The sequence below is a fragment of the Adiantum capillus-veneris genome, chromosome 9 (assembly GCF_014529385.1).
Source record: "Adiantum capillus-veneris isolate H3 chromosome 9, ASM1452938v2, whole genome shotgun sequence".
NCBI classification, from domain to species: Eukaryota; Viridiplantae; Streptophyta; class Polypodiopsida; order Polypodiales; family Pteridaceae; genus Adiantum; species Adiantum capillus-veneris.
In genome coordinates this window covers 75,736,690-75,757,316 of record NC_140939.1, presented here as the reverse complement: position 1 = coordinate 75,757,316, position 20,627 = coordinate 75,736,690, and the positions used below count along the sequence as shown (strand labels likewise).

General features: G+C 41.4%; 1 protein-coding gene across 3 annotated transcripts in view; it reads right to left on the bottom strand.

Annotated features, from left to right (window-relative positions):
• LOC147450692 (putative inactive methylesterase 20) overlaps positions 1 to 20,627 on the bottom strand; it is a 109,744-nt gene that overhangs the window by 73,251 nt on the left and 15,866 nt on the right. The window lies entirely within an intron of this gene.

Genomic DNA, 20,627 nt, shown 5'->3' with positions numbered 1-20,627 from the left:
CTCTAGGTTTTTGCACCTCTCGCACTAACAGCAACCACAATCTCCCTAAACGCCTGGCGGAAAATGACCTCCCTGCCCCCCCCCCCCCCCCCCCCCCCCCCCCCCCCCCCCCCCCCCTCCTCTTTTCTCTCTTTCTCTCTCTCATGTAGAGTATGGGCACTACCACAGCCAGCAACATCCAATCTGCCATCAATGGCCAACATGGACATATTGAAGCGGCCAAGTCTCTCTCTCTCTCTCTCTCTCTCTCTCTCTCTCTCTCTCATTTTCATCAGGCCTTATTTTAAATGATCCTATATGTTTACTTAGCTTATTTTAATTATTTCTACTCTTCAAAATTTTAAAGTAATTTGTAAAATTTTGATAAAATCTAAGATCCACGTTCAATAAATTTGGATAATCTATTTGTACTATTCTATTCTATATTGCATTGAAATTATTCTTCTAGAAATTAACATATATCCATCTAATGTAGAAAATTTAAAAAAATCTAAGTCCTAATTATCATTCTATACTATCTTTAGGAAAGTTTATTTTATAATAGACATATTTCATTTTAGTTATTCTTTGTGCATCTTTTGTATAAGGTGTGTCTTTGTGCGTCTATTTCTACTATTTCATAATCTATAGATGAAAATGGAGAGAGAGAGAGAGAGAGAGAGAGAGAGAGAGAGAGAGAGAGAGAGAGCGGGGGGGGGGGGGGGAGGGGAGACGAAGAATTTGTGTGTCCTTTATTATAAACATTTCTCCAAAAAAGAATTAAGAAGAAGAAGAAGAAAGAGAATAAGAGGAAGACTGGTATTTAAAGATAGGTTGTAGGGGTTTGGGAGGGAGAGAGATTGTGACCATTATGATAGTAGCCAACAAGAGAATGTGTTTGTGTTCTATGTTTATAGATGATAGTTTATGAAGGTTGAGAGAATTCTCAAGCTAGTTGCAAATGTGCCAATCACGGCCAGTGTTAACAACTATGCTATCAATGATCATTTCCCTATTGAAGCTTCTCCCTACTTGCTTTCACCATGCCTCTTCTCCACCATGTTAGCATATGACTTGACCATTGGGTGGACTGATTTTCATCCATAAGTAGCGTTTATACTTATCTTCTTTGACAATGGAAACATCTTTCAAACCCTTTTTGATCATACATGCTACGCCTCCTTGGCCTCTACGTTGCTTTACATTTTTGGTCCACATCAAAGAATGCACATCATATTTGTCAAATCCAAGAATTCGTTGCGCATCATGCTCCCATGTTTCGACAAGAAGTATCACATCGGAATCATTGGTAAGCTCATCAATGCCAATTCCTGCATTCCATGGATAGTCGTTACAATTCCAAAATATTATTCTCAAGCACGATTTGGTCTCATAGATCATGTGTCCCTATTTGTTGGGTGGACTTGCATCCTCCTCAAGTGACTTTTCTTCTTGAGATGACACCTTGACCTTCTTGGTTCTTTCCTCATATGCTTTGCAACGTACATTTTGTTGCATAAGAGTGCGATCTGCATATACATTACAACCCGTTCCTTTGAGGTAGATCCAACTATTGTCAAGGATGATCTTTCTCTTTACCTCATTAGCCATGGTACATACAGTAGGTCTTTCTCCCGAGCGAGGGACTCCTTGTTTTCCAACTTGATGTGCACCATAAGCCATGATTCCAGACATGCCAAAGTGTGTAGTAAAAAACTCTTCATTAGCAACCGCAAGAGATTGGGGTGTTTCCATGCTTTCCTCCTTGATTCCACGAATGACCATGTTCTTTGAGCGTTTTTGCCGTTCTTGCAATTCTTGAGTGTCCACATTCTCGACATTCATTGCTTGGACAACGGCTTGCATGATAGGAGATGTAGAAACCATATTATCCTTATATATATCAGCCCATGATTTGGATGCATTTCTCATCTCACATACTTCATGTCGTATTGTATCTATCGTTTCCTCTTTCAATACATGATCACTCTTAACTTTGCTCAAGCGCTCTTTCAATACATTCATGTCCACAAGAGAGCGCTTACATTCTTGAACTTCATTCTCAAGATGCACCAAGCGTGTTGTTTGCATTTCAAGAACCTTTTTGAGGTGCTCATTCTCCACAACAAGAACTCTTAAAGTACCATTCTCCATTGCAAGTGCGCGCAACTCTTCACCTTGCTTGTTGATGGTTTCTTGTAATGAGATCAAGTAAGCCATGATCATTGGTTCCGTTGTTGTAGAAGATGTGGTTGGATTAGCATCCAAATTCCTTGGAGATTTTGTATCATTCTCCATGGCAAGTGTGGATTTTCCACCCTTGCGAGTTTTGTCCGACATTGCCTTCAAGTCGGCAACAAAAGCACAAAGTTTTGACAATTTTTTTAGTTCTGAGATGCTGTTACAGCAAAGCCTTCCATTGCTCAAAAAATTATGTCTTTACATTAATGCGTAGAGTGATTTGTCATCTTAGATTGAGACTATAGATCACCTAAATCGGAGTTCAAATGAAGAAGTTATGATAAAAAGAGTGAACTACTGTCTACTAGGTCAAAAAACGGCTGTGTGTATGTGTGTGTGTGTGTGTGTGTGTGTGTGTGTGTGAGAGAGAGAGAGAGAGAGAGAGAGAGAGAGAGAGAGAGAGAGAGAGAGAGAGAGAGATCTAAAGATCCTTGTTGTTTTGAGGAGCGATCATGACCTTCTTTGCTCACTACTACTGGCATGATTTGTAGTATCTCCTCACGATGGTGGCTAGTAAGAAAACAAAAAAGGCTATTGAAAGCATCAACAACATGCTTCATCTTGTTAGGAAGAGTGGGAACTTCCCTCGAGGATATAAGTCCACCTTGAAATCTCTCAAGGGTGCAAAGGGTAAGCTTGTAATCATTTCTAACAACTGTCCGCCACTAAGAAAGTTCAAAATTGAGTACTATGCAATGCTGTAGAAGTCTGGTGTCCATCATTATATGGGAAATAATTTGGATCTAGGTACAACATGTGGAAGGTACTGACCCAGGTGAATTGGACATCATGTCAGGACCACAACTACAGAGTAGATTGGGGCTTACTAGACAACATTCATTGCACTTGATGCATCGTTCCAATTTTGTACTTTGATTAGCTAAAGATGTTGGAGGATATTCTCTTGGCATTGAGCTTCTTATGTGTGAATAGAAGAATATTTCCTGATGCTAGTGATGGGCAACTCTTCATGAATGTCTCGAGCTTAAGGACTTGAAATTCTCTTTCCAAATTTTTTTGGGGGCTAGTGATAGAGAGGAGATGGAGCTTACCTTTATAGAGAGAGAGAGAGAGAGAGAGAGAGAGAGAGAGAGAGAGAGAGAGAGAGAAGGAGTGGGTTTTTCATGAAACACATAGGAACACATCGACTTAAAGATATATATATGTATATATATATACATATATGTGTGTGTGTGTGTGTGTGTGTATATATATATATATATATATATATATATATATATATATATATATATATATATATATATATATATATATATATATATCTTTAAATCTTGATGTGTTCCTTTGTATGTGTGTGTATTGTTAGACGGGTACGCCACGACGGACGTCAGCATGGCGAGAACTCACCTAACATATAATGTCAACTGAGGACGAAGCTTAACCTGCAGGCGCGTGGAAGCAAGCAAAGGGTGTCAACCTCTACTCGATCGACTAATGACTACTTCCTACAGAGATATCAACTCTACATGCCATCGGTTCTGTGAATGTGAGAGTCTCCTATGATGCTACCGCAAGCCAAAAGCCCATAAGACGTTCTCGAAACGTTACGAAACTTGAGGGATATCCTATCAACACCAATAGGCCACTCTTCCTAAGGTCCGTGACCAAAAAAACCTACTCAATACCCTCCGTGCAAAAAACGTGTAGGATGTCTGGCCGGTTTTTGCAGGTCGACGTTTCCGAAAACTAAAGTGCCTAATGTGTAGCTCTACTCGCTCTGATCGCATGGATATGCTGAAATGCAAAAACGGAGAACAGTTACTCACCGAAACTCCAAAATTAGCTCGCGGGTGAATCTGCCAAAACACAGACGAACGCACGTGATGTAAGCATCAATGCGTAGCTCTCCTCGTGGGCAACACACATCTGCTCTCTGTTCGCGATTCCGACCACCGTAGCATACACACACACTCTCTCACTCTCTCGCAGTCTCCCAACGACACAGAAGATCAGATTTATTAGAAGTCTCCTTACAATGCTTTAGGTTTTGGCTTATATACTAAGCCTTGGAAAACCTAATGTCCGACCAAAATGACCTGATTTGTCCCTAGGCTTCTATAGAGCTTAATTACAACACTGTGAGCTGGCTTTGCTCATCCAACAAGCATCTCTGGCCAAAATACAATTGTCGACTTAAAATATGAAGTTCTCGTAAACATTACAAAAGTGGACGTAATGGCTCAAAATAATAATAACGAGATATTCGATGATGTCCATGAGCTTGTATCTTCACATTACAGCATCCATCTTCGTCTTCATCACTTCATCAACATCTTTATTTGGAATCTTTAGAGAATCTTTGAGGAATATTTATGGAATCTTTGTGGAAGCGTTGTTGAAAGGTTGACCTTTCAACATGTATATATATATATATATATATATATACACACACATATATATATATATATATACACATATATATATATATATATATATATATATTACACACATATATATATATATATATATATATATATATATATATATATATATATATACACATATATATATATATATATATATATATATATAGGGAGAGAGAGAGAGAGAGAGAGAGAGAGAGAGAGAGAGAGAGAGAAGGAGTGAGGTTTTAATATCATAAAAAAACATCAAGAGACCTCAAAGATCTATCTGACAAGTATTGAACTTAAAACCTGGTATTTATGAGGGAATTGTGATAACCAATCTACTACACTCAAAGAGTATTATGATGTTCTCTTCTGGTTCATTGAGAGGGATTATCCAACAAGTTTAGAACTCAAAATGATGTGTGTAGCTTGTGCATGCATGCATGTGTTGTGTGTGTGTGTGTGTGTGTGTGTGTGAGAGAGAGAGAGAGAGAGAGAGAGAGAGAGAGAGAGAGAGAGAGAGAGAGCGCATTGGAAATAGGGGGAGACAGACAAAGAGAGAGAGTGGGAAGGAGGAAAAAGAAGAGAAATTCCATTGTCAAAAGAACAATCCTAACATATATAAAATATCTACTCAACAAGTCTTGATCTCAAGATTTGGAGAGAGAGAGAGAGAGAGAGAGAGAGAGAGAGAGAGAATTTTCATATTTTTGAAGTGATTGTAGGGACTAAGATCCACTCTCCTCGCTTATGCATTCACACACACACACACACACACACACACACACATATTTATAGCCCCCTACAAGCCTGCATTTTTCCATAGGGAGATAAATATTGATGGAGGGATATAGAAAGGGTAATTAAGGGACTTGAACACCAATGGTTGTACATGTATGTGTGTGTGTGTGTGTGTGTGTGTGTGTGTGTGTAAAATTAGAGGGGACTAGACCATGCAGCGCTCCACACAAACTCGCTATATATAGACTCATAGCCTCCTAAAATATAGCACCCCTTGATCACATTTATGTCATGGCCCTTGGCCTACCCAATCTAACCCTAGGCATGACATTAATCCCCTCTGGGAGAAGTGTTTTCACCCTCTAAAACAAAAGTGGTGATATCTTCGTCAGAACACTAATTTTTTTTTATAAGACCTAGGGGACTAAGACGTAGGATCCTCCTCCCTACCGCCCTTTATATAGGCCTAGCTCCTAGCTCTTGCCCTAAGCGGATCCCCAATCCACACTGGTCCAGTCCAGGCCCTTGGCCTAGGTCCCTGACCCCCTAGGTTGGGCCTTGCCCCGTAGGACCCTTGTCCTAACATTACTCCCCCCTTAAGGAAGAGTTTTCTTCCTCGAAAACACAAGTAGTAATATCTTCTTAAGAATACTGATATTTTCTTTATTGACGTCCCATATGTGCCAGTTGTCTGTATGACCAATAATTGGTGCAGTGAGGAGGTTCAATGAAACCAAGAGTAACATCTTGATTTTCAACATTGTTGTCCTGTTGCAACCACTTGGTCTAAATGGTAACTCCATTTATAACTCACTTGAGTACTATAAAGGAGTAACCACAACTAAGAGTTGTCCAAAGGCATAACCAGTTTTCAGATCTTCTGAAGGTCCTGGAATAATGCAAGGAAACCTTGGCATAAATTTCCATGCAGTTGTGAGCCAGATTTCCTACTCGCGTGAGTATCTTGAAAAGTTCAAAGATAGGGAGTGTCCTCTTGTTAGAATTCTGAATAGTTTGGAACATAAAGAACCACATGTTCATCCTTAATGAAGGTTACTTGCCAACATACTTTGTCAGCGCACCTGGTAAGTCCTTGTTGTATGAAACTATTGAAACAATCTCCAACCCCACCACAACAGGTGTTCAAAGTTGAAAACTGTACTTAAGCAAATTCTAGAATAGGGAGAAAATCATTTATTCAGAAATGCATTGTGCTAACGTATGCTCTTAGCAGATCCTTTAGCAAAAGAAATATTTGTAAGTTGCCCATCCAACACGAGATGAATAGCAGCAGTAAGAGTGAGGTGTTGTTCCCCAACCACTTACCGACAGTCTTCCCTGATTGTCGGTAAACTAGGACTCAATCATTGAGTATCTAGCCATACCTTTTATATGGAGTGAAGACAACCAACTAGGTTGAAAGCGGGTGGACTGGAGTAAGCTCCTAGAGTTTAGACCATCCAACCATAGACACCCATCCTGAGGCAGTGCCTTTTATAGCAGGGTGTAAACTCATAATAAATCTGCAGAAGAGATTGCACATGCAGTGCAGAAAGGTGCAGAGAGAATAAAAGTCTATGAATTGACATGCCGCTCCAAATAAATCAGTGTTAAACACTAGGGCCCATAACACCTCATGTGCATGCATTTAACACAAATTTATCCAAACCGCAATTCCATGACGAGACTTTCCATGGTAAGTAAGTGAAAGCCTTTCAACAAGAGTCGGAATGTGAAAGATCACTCACACCTAGGTACCAACCATGAGACATTCTTAGTAACTTAGCATACTTGGCTATATGTAGAAACGACCCTCCGTTAAGGTGGTTTCACAGCAGTTGTCATTGCAACAAATCTGTACTGAGTACCCGACAATTTCTGGCCCCATTGAAATTGTTTGATACAGTGTGCTCCAAATAGTCTAATAAACGGATGCGACCAGCACGTAGGGACTTCGTCGCGACACATCATTAAGAATTAGGTGCTAGTGTCAGTCCTAGAGACTCATATTCACCACATGTGGAATATGTCTCAAGAAGGATGGCCAAAAAAGTGACATCCATCAAGTACAAGATGTACTTGTGTGTGGAGGAACCGCAAAACACTCTGCGACAAGAGTGAGAGGGACCCTTTATTAGCTTGCTTCACACTGGCTAAACCGAACTCCTTGAGTTCCTAGACCATGTTGTATCCCATGTGACAACATGTTCCAAATTGAACCCTACAAGTAGGTTCGTAACAGCATAAGACTGAAAGATAGATTGGACACTTGGCCCAAAATACTTTGTGCCGAAATGCCCTTGGCATGGCCCTGTAACATTCAAGCATACTTAGATGTCTTGAAAAACCAAGCAAAGCATACTAAAAATGGAATAACACCAAATCAATAGATGCGTACCTGGAGATTTGAACGTAATGCACACTTACCTGTTTTCAAATGGAGAGGAGTACGTCCCCTACTTGAAAAACAAACAGCATTGCACTGGGAAACCTGGGTGTTGCCTTTGCAATCCAAGCCCTTGGATTAGAATCTACGTTGGCAAACCCCTTGGTAAGACTCTTTGTAGAAACTGCTCAACTAGCAGATAACAGTTACCAACATAGTTAACCGTGTACAAATTGATTGGAATCAATCATGAAAAGTGCGTCCGTCCGCTACCGTGTGTGGTAGATTGCAGAATTATTTCCTTGAAAGTATAACTAGGAGAGATCAACTGTGATCCTCAATGCATATCAAATTGTGATCCTTAATGTCTATAGTGTGATGTAGGAGTTACCCGTCGGGTTTTACCCCAAAACAGTATGTTCATAGACACTTCGTATGCTATAGAGAGAGCAGGAGACCCACACAAGGGAACTGTCGAGCTCTTATGGACAACCATGTTGTCGCAATTGATTGCTGCATCTATACTTTCTTGTAGAGATCAGCTGCTGTGAGTTGAAGATGATAAAAAACTCAACTTGAGTGTCGCACTGAAAACATGTAGTGCAAAAATGACACCCTAAACATCTGTAATAACCAGACTATTGCTTGTCCATTAATATCGATGTGTACTTCTTTGGGAAGATCTTGAAAACAATCACCCAAAGAATGCCAATAGTTGGGCCTTGCCCTTGGCCTGATGACAACGGCTGTTAGCCTGTTTGGCTCATAGGCCTTATGCAAAATAGTGTTCAATCGACGAACTGATGAAGACTAATTTAAGTAGCATCTTAGCCACGTGCTAGTTGTGAGTTAGAGCACCTTGGCTCAAGATGACTCACGAGCAAGACATGTATCAAAATCTTCTTAGAAGAGTTTCATTTTTTTCTTAGAGAGAGAGATAGAGAACGAAAAGAAGAGCATGATGGGCTGAGGAACTTTCCTTAAATTTCTAGTATGTGTGTGCCCAGAATGTGTGCTCTTAGACATCTTATGCCTGACTGGAAGCTTATCCTATAAGCATGCAACAATCTTCTTGTATAATGCTGTCATCGAGAGAGGAAAGAGAAAAAACAAGCCACAACTTGCCCCACTTACCATGTATGGTGTCATGACTTTACAAAATGGACTTAATATGGCACTTCGCCTGTGAAATAAGTCAAAATTTTAGGTTCTGTTTAGTGTTTGTTGTAAACAATCCCTTTTTTAGTCTGTCCGTGACAGAGTTGCAAGTGTGATAGCGGAAGCATAATTCACGAGCCTGTAGAATTGAATCCACCTAAGTAGCATGCCTTGCATCCCGTTTGGTAAGCCCTTGCGGAGAGTGATGTCCTCAACCGTGAGAACCAAAACCATAAGTGCCTTGCACAATGTAGATTGGTAGGGATTCGGTGAGTTGATATTCCCTATTTTGCTAGTTCTCTGAAGCCTTGCTGCATATAAAATTGCCAAAGCACTATGCTTTGCACAATGATAGTAATTTCCGAGTAAAGTGTAAACAGGAAAAAACAAAAAAACTTAAACTTGGCTAACCTGGTCGTTGTTGCTGCAACCAGTTGTCATGAAAGTTGGGAGGAAAAATCATTGCAAAACGGCCCATAGCCATATCTGCAGAGATTCCCTCGTATATCCTATACACCCGTCTGGTACATAATGAAATAACCTGCAATATGAAATAACCTGCGAACACATTGTCTATTCTTTCCCGATTTTGTATGCTCATAGCATATGCCAAACGTGGCCAGCTTCAATACAAGATGTATAAATTGAAGCCTTGCTTCATAGAACTATGTTGACGACAGATGTCTTAGCAAAGAGACTCGACCTTGTCGACGATGCACAGAAAATAGACCTTGTCTACTTGTAGATCTGCTGGAAAAACAGAATTATATCTGCAACGTATCTTCATCTTGTACGTGCTTGAGTGTATGAATGATATCCACGATCAATCGAGACGCACTTTGGATACCATAGTTATGAAGCACATGCTCATTAAACAAATATCAACTGCGTACCTTATTGAGTACACCTGTCGACGAAGCTTACCGCCGGAAGAATCGAATTAGTTGCCAGCAAGAAGAAAATCGAGAAATGATTTTCCAGATACTGATGTTTGGTTCAATAGACATGGCCAACAATGGATTCAACTTCACCTGTTTTGATTGCCTGCTGTTGAGAATGGAATTTATAATCGGGACAGGCCTTGCCAATCACCATTGCCTTATAAGGCACAGGCCATGCCCGAGTTGCCTCTACTATGAGACAACCATGCCTTGTGGGAAAACCCGTACAGAGGTTATCTTTATTGGAGCCGTGCTCCTTAGTCCAAATCATGGTAATGACTACCAAAATTGGATGTAATATGTCGATCTTGTTCATACTAGACTCGTAGGAAATTTCTCAGGGCACCATGGCCGAGATTAACATAATAACATACGCTTGCAATACAATTTTACATAAAGCTATGAAAATTGCAAGAACGTGAAATTGCAAACCTGAGAATCCGTTCGTGTGCCTGTCCAAGGTCAAGCACTGTCTTCATCATTGATTCTTTGTGTGAAAAATCATGGCCCGTTATCGAGGTCTCCAATTCTGCAATTCTGCTAAATGCCTTCGAGTTATTTGTTGTATCGGCCACCGTGCCTGCATTTTTTATCATCCCAAAGTGCTCCATACCAAAAGATATGGCTTTAGCAGTGACAGTTTGGCGGATGTCCTCGAGCTCGTGTGCAGCCTTACATGCCTTGCAGGCTGTGCTTTGCATGTAATGCATGATTGTGGATAATCCGCATGGTCCGTTCTATTAGCCATGGTGGTTGTAAATCATGCCTTGCATCGTTGTATGCCATGCATGCGAGGTGCATATGGCATGGGCTTGAAGCGTTACAGTGTCAAAAGGTGGCCCCCTTGTAGAAGCCGTTGCATGATTGCATCTAGGCAAACCGGGGTAAGCCCATGGCGTGGGACGGGCTGCCAAGAATGGAGGGCGCCCAATTGACAACGGCGAAAGCCGAAAAGGAAAAAAAAACGAAAAACCTACATCGACCGCCATGGCGGCTCTACGCTAGGGCAAAAACGCTGTTGTAGCATTGTAAGCTTCTTGCCCAGCCTGCTCCATGTGACGAAAAAGCCTCCTTGTGGCAGCGCGCTCCTAATGAGTCTGCTCTGGACTGATTTGGCGCTACTCAAGTCCTCCCCCTCTTTGACACTAGGGGTCCATCACACACGGCTTTCAAGACTCTTCTCGATCTTTGTGTATCGAAGAGGCTATGCCCACGGCCTACAGAGCTCCTCCCTTGCTAGGGGGCTTGTCCACGATGAGAGAGAGAGAGAGAGAGAGAGAGAGAGAGAGAGAGAGAGAGAGAGAGAGAGAGAGAGAGAGAGAGAGAGAGAGTACCCACGCAACGCCATGCAATACTTCCTCCCTTCCTCCATAGTTCCTTCCTCCACTGAGCTCTGATACCAATATAAGACCTAGGGGACTAAGACGTAGGATCCTCCTCCCTACCGCCCTTTATATAGGCCTAGCTCCTAGCTGTTGCCCTAAGCGGATCCCCAATCCACACTGGTCCAGTCCAAGCCCTTGGCCTAGGTCCCTGACCCCCTAGGTTGGGCCTGGCCCTGTAGGACCCTTGTCCTGACATTTTTACAGTGGCATCCTTCATGGAGCCAACTTCCATTTGATTGGAACGCAGTTCAACAGGAGATCCAATGAAATCAAGAAGAGCATCTAGATTTTTTGCATTATTGTCTCTTTGCAATCGTCTTGTGTAACTAGCCCATATCTACCAACATAGCGTATAAACTCAATTTAGAGCTCACTTGAATATAGACTCCATTTAGAACTAGCTTGAGTATGCTAAATGAGTTATGACAAGTAATATATATCTAAAAGAGTACCTCTTTTCACTTCCCATGAAAGTAATTGGGTGACTTTACTCATCAGCAAAGTATAACTCCTTGACTTGATATCATTCTTCATCAGTAAACAACCCCATCATAACCAGTGTTCAAGGTTGAGAAACCGATCTAAACATGAAGAGGCTAAACTTAGATGTAACATGCTTTATCTCATGGCAAACAAAATTCAACTACAAAGATTGCTTGGTACAAATGTGTTAAGTATAGAGCCTGATTTAACCCTTAAACATGAAGAGGCTAAACTTAGATGCAACATGCTTTATCTCATGGCAAACAAAATTCAACTAGTAAGATTGCTTGGTACAAATGTGTTAAGTATAGAGCCAAGTTATTTAACCCTTGTGATTTATGTGGTAAAAATGCACATTTTTAAGGCCCCCAATATGAGGAGAAGCCATCCCGCGTGAAGAAAAATCACTCGCCAAAAATCAAAATTTTCACGGCGGCCAGAAAAATCACTCGCCGGAATATTTCTTTTCGCTGGAATATTATGCCAGGAGGGCGGCCAAAAAGTGGTCGAAAAACGATCGATCGGTTGGCTGGTTGACCGATGGCCGGTAGTCAATGGCCGGTGGACGATGGTCGAAAGTCAATGCTGGGCCGATGGCCGAATTCAAAAGCGGATTTGTCTTCTCAAGGGTGGCCACAGATGGGCGGATTTTGAAGGTCCGATTTGGACTTAGATCTACACAAGGACGGCACACATGGCTGCCTCTCATGAGAGAGGGCAGCCCTTTTGTCCTATAAAAGGAGGCCATTTCTACACACATTTCACAGTGTGAAGTTGATGCAACAAGGTGGGTGTGAGGTGGTGAGGTGAAGCAATGTGGGAGCTCAATTAAGGGTATAATCCCTTTGTAACCTACTTCTTGTTTGAAGTACTAAAGCCATTAAGGGCTGCTTTTCTGTGGATGTAGTCCACATTGGGTGAACCACGTATATCGTGTGTACTCTCTCTCTCTCTCTCTACTCTATGTGAATTATCTCTCTCCATTAAGTAATCTACTCAATTATCTACTTAGCTACATCATATTTCTTAACATAATGTAATCGCTTAGCATATCCTTTAGCACAAGAATAAACTTATAGTCTGTATATCCTCTCTGAATGACTCGCAACACTGAGATACATTTCCCCATTGTTTATAGACAGCCCTCTAGAATGACTCGTAAATAGGGATCACAAATTCCTTGCAACATGATTGATTAATTAACAATGTTAGGAACAACCATCTTGGTTAACTTTAGTGAGCTGATCTACATGCATCCAAACTGAGCCATGATCTCTGTTTGTGATTAAAAGATCTATAATTAATCTCATAGAAATATTGCATATATAGTGTGAAAAGCTATAGAAGCTACTAAGGTCATGGATGTGCATGCCGCTCCAAATCAACCTTTGTTAAACACTAGGGACCATAACACCTAGTGTCCATGCATTTAGCAAAAATAGATTTAAACTTGCATATCCATAACCATACTTGCGGATGGTTATGACGAATATTACGCTCATGGCTCACCAAAAAAGAATTAAGTACTTCCCACGTAAAAATCATGCTAACATATTTGGAACATAATCTTGAGACCATAATAGAATATGAAAATACATCACATCTAGTTATCAAATTAACTAGTTCATTAACATAATATAATTTTTCTACGTTGGTGCAACCAAAGATGGTTGGTGCTACAAAGAGTGCAAAGCACGATTTTGTGAGATCTCAAGGGCTGTCCCAGGGGATGGAGTAGCTAGAAAGGTCAAGAGTAGGCTAGGAGCAGCCATTATGTATGTTATCTGTGGTTTTCATAGTTAGAATTCTCTATTATGGTGCCTCCCAAAGGGTCAAGATCAAAGTGTTGAAAGTGCAGAGATGAGAGCTCTAAAGGTGGCCCTCAATATGGTATACAAGTAGGTTCAGACGGCTCCTCAAACAGAGCTACAGGGTGCAAGATATGGCAGACAGATAGAGCAAATGATGACAAGTGGTCAAAGATGGTTCAATGGAGTAGATGTTTAGAGCTCATTATGTGGAGTCTTGGAGTCTTTTCAAATCGTCAATTGGAGACCCGGTTGCCAAGAAATTGTCAGTTGAAGTTTCATCGAGGACTAGTTCTGTGCTAGATTGGTTGCCTCAATCGGTGTGCCATCTAAGAGTTTTTTGAGCATTGCCACTGTCTGTATGTAAATAATGTGGTATATAAAGGCCACAAGAAGTGACAGCATGTCAATCAGAGATTGTAGCACCAAGTTATGGAAGGTTGAATGAGCTGGTGGTTGTCAGCGGGGCGATATCAAAAGGTTTTTTGTCGTTTTGGCGGTCTCAGTTTCACAGGTCCAACATGATTGAAATGCAATAAAGTGTGCAAACATTTAAGCCAGGGACTAGGTCTACAGGACGGAATTGCGGTTCGAAATATTGGGCAACTGAGCAGGAGTTTGTAGGGTGCAAAAGCATGGGAAAAAAAACAATTTGTTTGATAACTTGTGGAATTTTTTGGTGAGCTTCAGGGATTTGTGAGGGCAAGTCGTCTAGTGGGTGCCATGTGGGAGTACAAAGAATTCAAATGCACAATATAAAGTGGACTATGTGGAGTATTTAACGTGGAGGGATTACTCACTCACTGGGCCTTGGATGCCAAGTATCCTGGAATAGAGGTGGCACAGATGCAAAGGGGGGCCAAAAATACAAGGTTCGACCAAAATAGAGGGACTTCGCAGGCCCTACAGGGTAGTTTTTATTGGCAGTTTAGGGGTGTGCTTAGTTGGGTTTGGAGGAGCTCTTGATAGAAGGCTTAGAGGAACTCTTCAAGGAGAGGTTTTTGGACAGCAGGAGAGCTCTCACCTAGGAGATATTTGCGAAGTAGAAGAAGAAGACTTCTAAAGTGTTTCTTTTGTGCTCGTCATACTCGTGCATCCCACTCAAGGTATGAGGAATTTGAACTTCTCCATGTGGATAAAGATGTGAACGCTAAGTTGGAGGAGTAGGAGGAAGGGCAAACTGATGTGCTTGCAAGTGGAGGAAGTCAGGCATACATAAGTGGAAATGCAGGCAAAGATGCTATGTGGTGTTATACTGATGGCCTATGCTAGTGAAAGTTTCTATGGATTGTGCTACAATGGTGTAGCAGGTGCAGAGTTCTGCCGTGAAAGATGAAGCAAACTCAAATATGAAAGGAAACTAGGGAAATGTGGTATAGGATGATTCTCTATCTTGTTTGGTTGAGGATGAAGTGGAAGAGTAGGCATATGAAGTTGACAAGGCGGAGCTGCTGACTAGTCTTGAGGGGCCTGTTGATTAAGAAGTTTTTGGTAATGTTAGCATACAAAGCACTTGATTTGAACAACAAGAAAATCCTATCTTGGTCAATCTAAAGGTTAAACAAAAAAACATGAAGGACTCTAAAGTGGCTAACCTTCTCACCCCCGGGCCCGTGATCTTGAGAATTAGAAGGGTATGCTTATTTGAGAAGGAGTGTCACTCTCCATTTGTTATCCTTATGCTTGAAGTTGGCTTGTAGCCATCTATGTTGATGAATTTGGCTCATAGCCTTGTATACTGAGAAATTTAGAGCTGTCGCCTACACTCTTATGGCTTGATTCATTAGGACCTCTAATGAAAAATAATTCAGACTTGCTGCAAAGTTCCTCCAAGCTCGTATGCTAATAGCATATTCCAAACTTTGGAAGTACTATGCAATATGCCCTAAATTGAATCCTTTGTTTGCAAAAACTCATTGGAAAGATGAGCAGAACGTAGCGTGAATGCTCATAGCTATCAGGCGCTCATGTTAAAAGAAAAGAGAATCAACCTTGTCAATCTTTCATAGAGAATCGGCCTTGCCAAATCATGAAGCTTATTGAGAATCATGAGATTTCCCAATGTTGAAAGAGATAGCTCCTAAAGCTTAGCTATGCAATGTCATTTAATTTCCAAACTCTTAAACTGAGCTTACTACATGGAGCTAAAAGAAAATTAACCTCGCCCAAGTGTCGACCTTGTTGAGTATGATACCGTACTTGAAACCATAAAAGTATCGATATAATGTACATACAAAGCGTACCAGAGTGGCCCATTATTGCATGCATGGCTAATCACTCTAGAAAACCAATCGGACTCGGCTTGCTGAAATGGATTGATCATGATGGCATTGAGTTTGGAAAATTTGAATGGGATCCATGCTCGAGAAAATCCAAAACTCTGAACTAGAGAGAAATTCTTGCCGGCTTTGTGAATGGAAAACAAATAATTTGCCATGCCAAGCATCTTTGCCTCACCAGGCATAGGTCTTGCTTGCACCTTCAAGTTGAGCGCTCATCTTTGCCTTATAGGCCACACGCCTTGCCTGGAATTTACATTATTACTAGGCAACCTTGCCTTTGCCATCAAAGTTTAACTTTTGAAGATCCATCCCTAGAATCTTGTAGGATTAGTTCATATATGAATTAAATAGCACACATAAATAAATGGCATACTTGAAGACTCTATTGTTATTAAAGAACTCAAGGAAATGCCTTCCATATTGTTGTAATCTCGATTCTGTTACCAAAATCTCCACATGATTTTCCACTCATGCCTTTTATGCATTGGAACATAATCTTACAACAGTTTGTTGGATGCCTTAAAGCAGTGGCTCGTTATGCTACCAAATTTTGGAAAGGGGATCACACCTAGAACACACAAAAATTGTCTCTCTATAGACCAAGCCTTCCACATCACCCCTATCCACTAGTTGTCCATACACATGCAAAAGATCAAACTCTTGATACCTTGACTGGGACGAGTTAGTTTCCCAACTCGTATCTACGTCCATAGAGCTCCTATCACTCGGCTCAATCCCATCTTCTGTCTCAAGATTTGGAACCTCCTCCAACTTCATTGCCTCAACCTCATCTGCCAACTATACCCTCTGATATCTAGCACATTTCAAACGAGTTTGCACAATCATACCTAGACTTGGCAGCGCATCTCTTGCCCAATCTAGAACCATCTTCACTGCTTCTATAATTTGAGTCTCTCTAATTGGCATCCATGACATCAAAACCACTCTATCTCTTTGTAACCATAAGATCCTTGGTTCCTCTAAAAAATGCCCATTTATTTGCACCACTTTTGGTTTGACTACCACTGCATCAACCCGCTTCTTCAGTATCTTCTTTGTCTGCCCTTTTGCTAGAGCCACTGCTTATTTGTAAGACATTGGGCCATCCATATCCACCTTTTCTCGCACCTCCTCATGCAGGCAATCCATGAATTTTCCCAATTTAAGAAATCCAACATTCTCAGTAGGAGTTACCTTGACCAGCTTCCCCCAAAGGGCTTCAAATTCCCACTTCAATGCTTGAAAATCTCCTTCCAGGCTCTGCTTTCACCCGTAGAGCTTTATGTTCACTTCGTATAAATGTGCCTCCCAAAAAAAATTGCTTCTAAAAGCTGCTTCTAAGGATTCAAAATATGTCTTCTCTTCTTCCCACAAACCATTGAACCATCTCTTTGCTTTTCCCCAAACCAGGAGTGGGAAAACTTGCATTGTACCTTCTTCCTTCAACAAAATACTCTCTAGCAGACACAGTCACACAACCTGTAATCGAACATCTTTCACCATAGTGAAAATGGATAAACAAGACCATGCCATCTCTAGCAGAACCTACTCTTCAAAACTTGCACCATTGGCATCACCAAAATCACCGCTTCAACTTCAAAGAGGAGAAATCAGAGTGCTCCTTAGTGAGGGTACTACAAGATGGAAATGGGGAAGGGGAACATACCCAGCACACAAAAAAAGGGCCTCTTTATAACCAAGGGCTTCCACAACACCCTTATCCAGTAGAAAACACCATCACAACACCACAATTTGGCAAGAAAACCATTGTTTACACACAACCCAATGCACAAACTCACTGCAACACCACAAACAAACTCACTCACTCCACACAACCTTGAATAAACACAACACCTCTCTTTTTCTCTCTTTGCATAACATACCCTCACGCGCGCGGGTGGGGGGGGGGACACACCTGCCAATGCACATTTGGAAACACATGCACAACAACAAAAAAAAGAAGGAGGAAGGGGGAATCCACACCAAAATGTGGCAATGACGGCTTCACTTTGCTCAAAACAACACAATTGGCTACAACCAAGCTTCATCGGCACACACATCGACGAGCACAAAGTCAAAATCATGGTAGCCCTTGTTGGCTCCACGTAGACTCTTACATAGACTCCATGGCAAAAAGACACAATGGAAAAACCTTTTGATGAAAATCCCTTTACAAATCCAAAAATCTCCTCTTATAAGAGGCTAAAATTCCCACACAAAATAATTGTCCCTACCCTACTCGTGCAGCTCCTTTTGAGCTCCTTTAAGAGTTTTGATTGCTTGGGCCATCCAAGTGCCTAGTCTACCTTATAGTATACATTGCATGATCTACCACCTCGGCCAATCACTTCTCTCTCACACTCCACTACATGTGATCTTATAGTATACATTGCATGATCTACCACCTCGGCCAATCACTTCTCTCTCACACTCCACTACATGTGAAGCACGCCGTGGTTGTAATTGTCATGGTGCCGTTACAAGGAAATGGGGGCCCTCCTCTCACTAAAAAGATTTTCTTTTTTTAGAGCACGATTGAAACCCACCCGATATAATCTACCGTGTCATCACATGTGCATGATTCTCATTGACTACCATCAACTAGCAACCACCTCATCACCACTCACATTGTCAGAACCCACCACCTTGCCCCCAATAAACCTTCATTAGCTCATAACTTTCCCTCTAGACTTCAATTAATAATCTAAAAAAATTGGCATGCTCCACAGTACATGCACTTCATGTCTATCCATTCATTAGTTCATAACTTGCCCTCTAGCCTTCAATTGATAATCTAAAAGGACTGGCATGCTCCACAGCACAGGCGCTTCATGTCTATCCATTCATACTAGCTTTGACCACCTATCATTACATGCCCTGTCCGTTGGGGATCATAATCTTTGAGTAGCGGTAAATTTGATTAGCCATAAATTTAATGAAGTAGCTCTGTTTCAGGAGCCATCCAGACTATCTTTTAAAGAACTTCAAGCAACACATCCCAAAGCAAAGGTCTTGCACTTTGGACACTTGGACTTGCCATTCCATTTGGCCCATTTTGGAGCCCTATTGACATACAACACCCTATCAAGCATACACTTCAACTATCACTTGCCTACCCAAGTCTTTTGTACTTGCTTTAGCCCTTTTCCATGCACCTATTATCACACATATACATGCTTGTGCCCTCTAACATGTTCGACACACTTTGGATGCACCATCGTGTTCAGAAATAAACTTCGGTTCTCTATCTATTGCAATGGGATTGCTTTAACACAATCATTGAAACCTGTTGCCATTCTTTATTGATCCTTTCCCCATTGCAACTACTTAACTATTAACTCCGGTTCAACCTCAAGGACATATTAAAGTATTTGGGGATGTGTTCTAAGGTCCTTGGATATGAGGGCCTTGCCGAGATCTTTATGTTGCCTACTACGCAATTGGCATTATTGAATTCTTACCCAACTAGCTAATCAATGGCTTGACATGGCCTTTCCGCCCTTACAGCCATGTCATAATACTTTTGTATAGATTTGAGTTCTCCTAACATGCAAAACGGAGACAAATTGTGGCCATCTCATCGATATATTTCTTTACTTATTCCCAAATCCTATTGAGAATCTTTGAAATCTACTACAAGTTGTGAATGTATTGTAATCAACATCAGAATCCTCATTTGTTCATGGCCTTGTATGCCGTGCATGGACTTGATCATTGTGTGAAGAAGCCCTTAGGCTGGCCTTAGGATACCCTTAGGATGCCCATTGAATTCTTTAAAAAAAAAAGTGAACTTGCCTTGGGTGTTGGTGGCTTGCTGCAGACAGCAACGTAGCTGCTCAAAACGAGTTGTTGATGAAGCGAATTCTACCCTACATGGTAGGCAAGTTCATAGATATTGTATGCTTGAGATTTTTTAGTGCTCCATCGTGACTCACTACCCTCATTAGGTTTGTTTCCCATAGTCGACTGTTGATTGACCTCTTAGGATAACTTCTTACCTCCCAATCAAGGGGTGATTCTCGCATATGTTTTTGAAGACACCATGGAAGCTTAAACACACACACACACACACACACACACACACACACACACACACACACACACACACACACACACACACACACACACACACGCACATAGCACATGCACATCCATGCAAGGCCACCACCTTTGTGTCAACTTTCCCCCTCCTCCATAGCTGCTTCGTCCCTGAGCTCCAATACCAATTTGAGACTAGAGGGGACTATAGCATGCAACTCTCCACCCAACCTTGCTATATATAGACTCATAGACAACTGAAATATCTCACCCCTTGATTGCATGTCCATCCTAGCCCTTGGCCTTCCTCGTCTTAGATTGTATGTGTGTGTGTGTGTGTGTGTGTGTTTTTGAGGGACAGAGTGATAGAGAGAGGGAGGATGGAAAAAAAGGGAGCTCCAACCCACCACAAAAAAGCCTTTGTAACAAACTTCAAAGATCCATTTGGCCAAGACTTGAAGCTAGAGAGAGAGAGAGAGAGAGAGAGAGAGAGAGAGAGAGAGAGGTTTTAATGTCATACAAGCACATCAAGAGATTTCAAAGCCATTATGAAGAGGATGGGGTCTATGAGGGCCTCTTTATTTGCAAAGAGATTATGGAGGTGATTAACATATTGAAAAATAGATGCATGCCATGTGTGCAAGAATGGTGGGTGTGTAAGAGAGGTGTAAGAGTGTTCAAAGGATGCACTCCTTCCACCAAAGAGGGGGTGGACAACTTCATGACTTTTGGCCTTTCATACCTCCTACATATGATCTCCGATTTGAGTGGAGATTATACATCTCTAATCTACATGATGAGTTATTTCCGTAGATA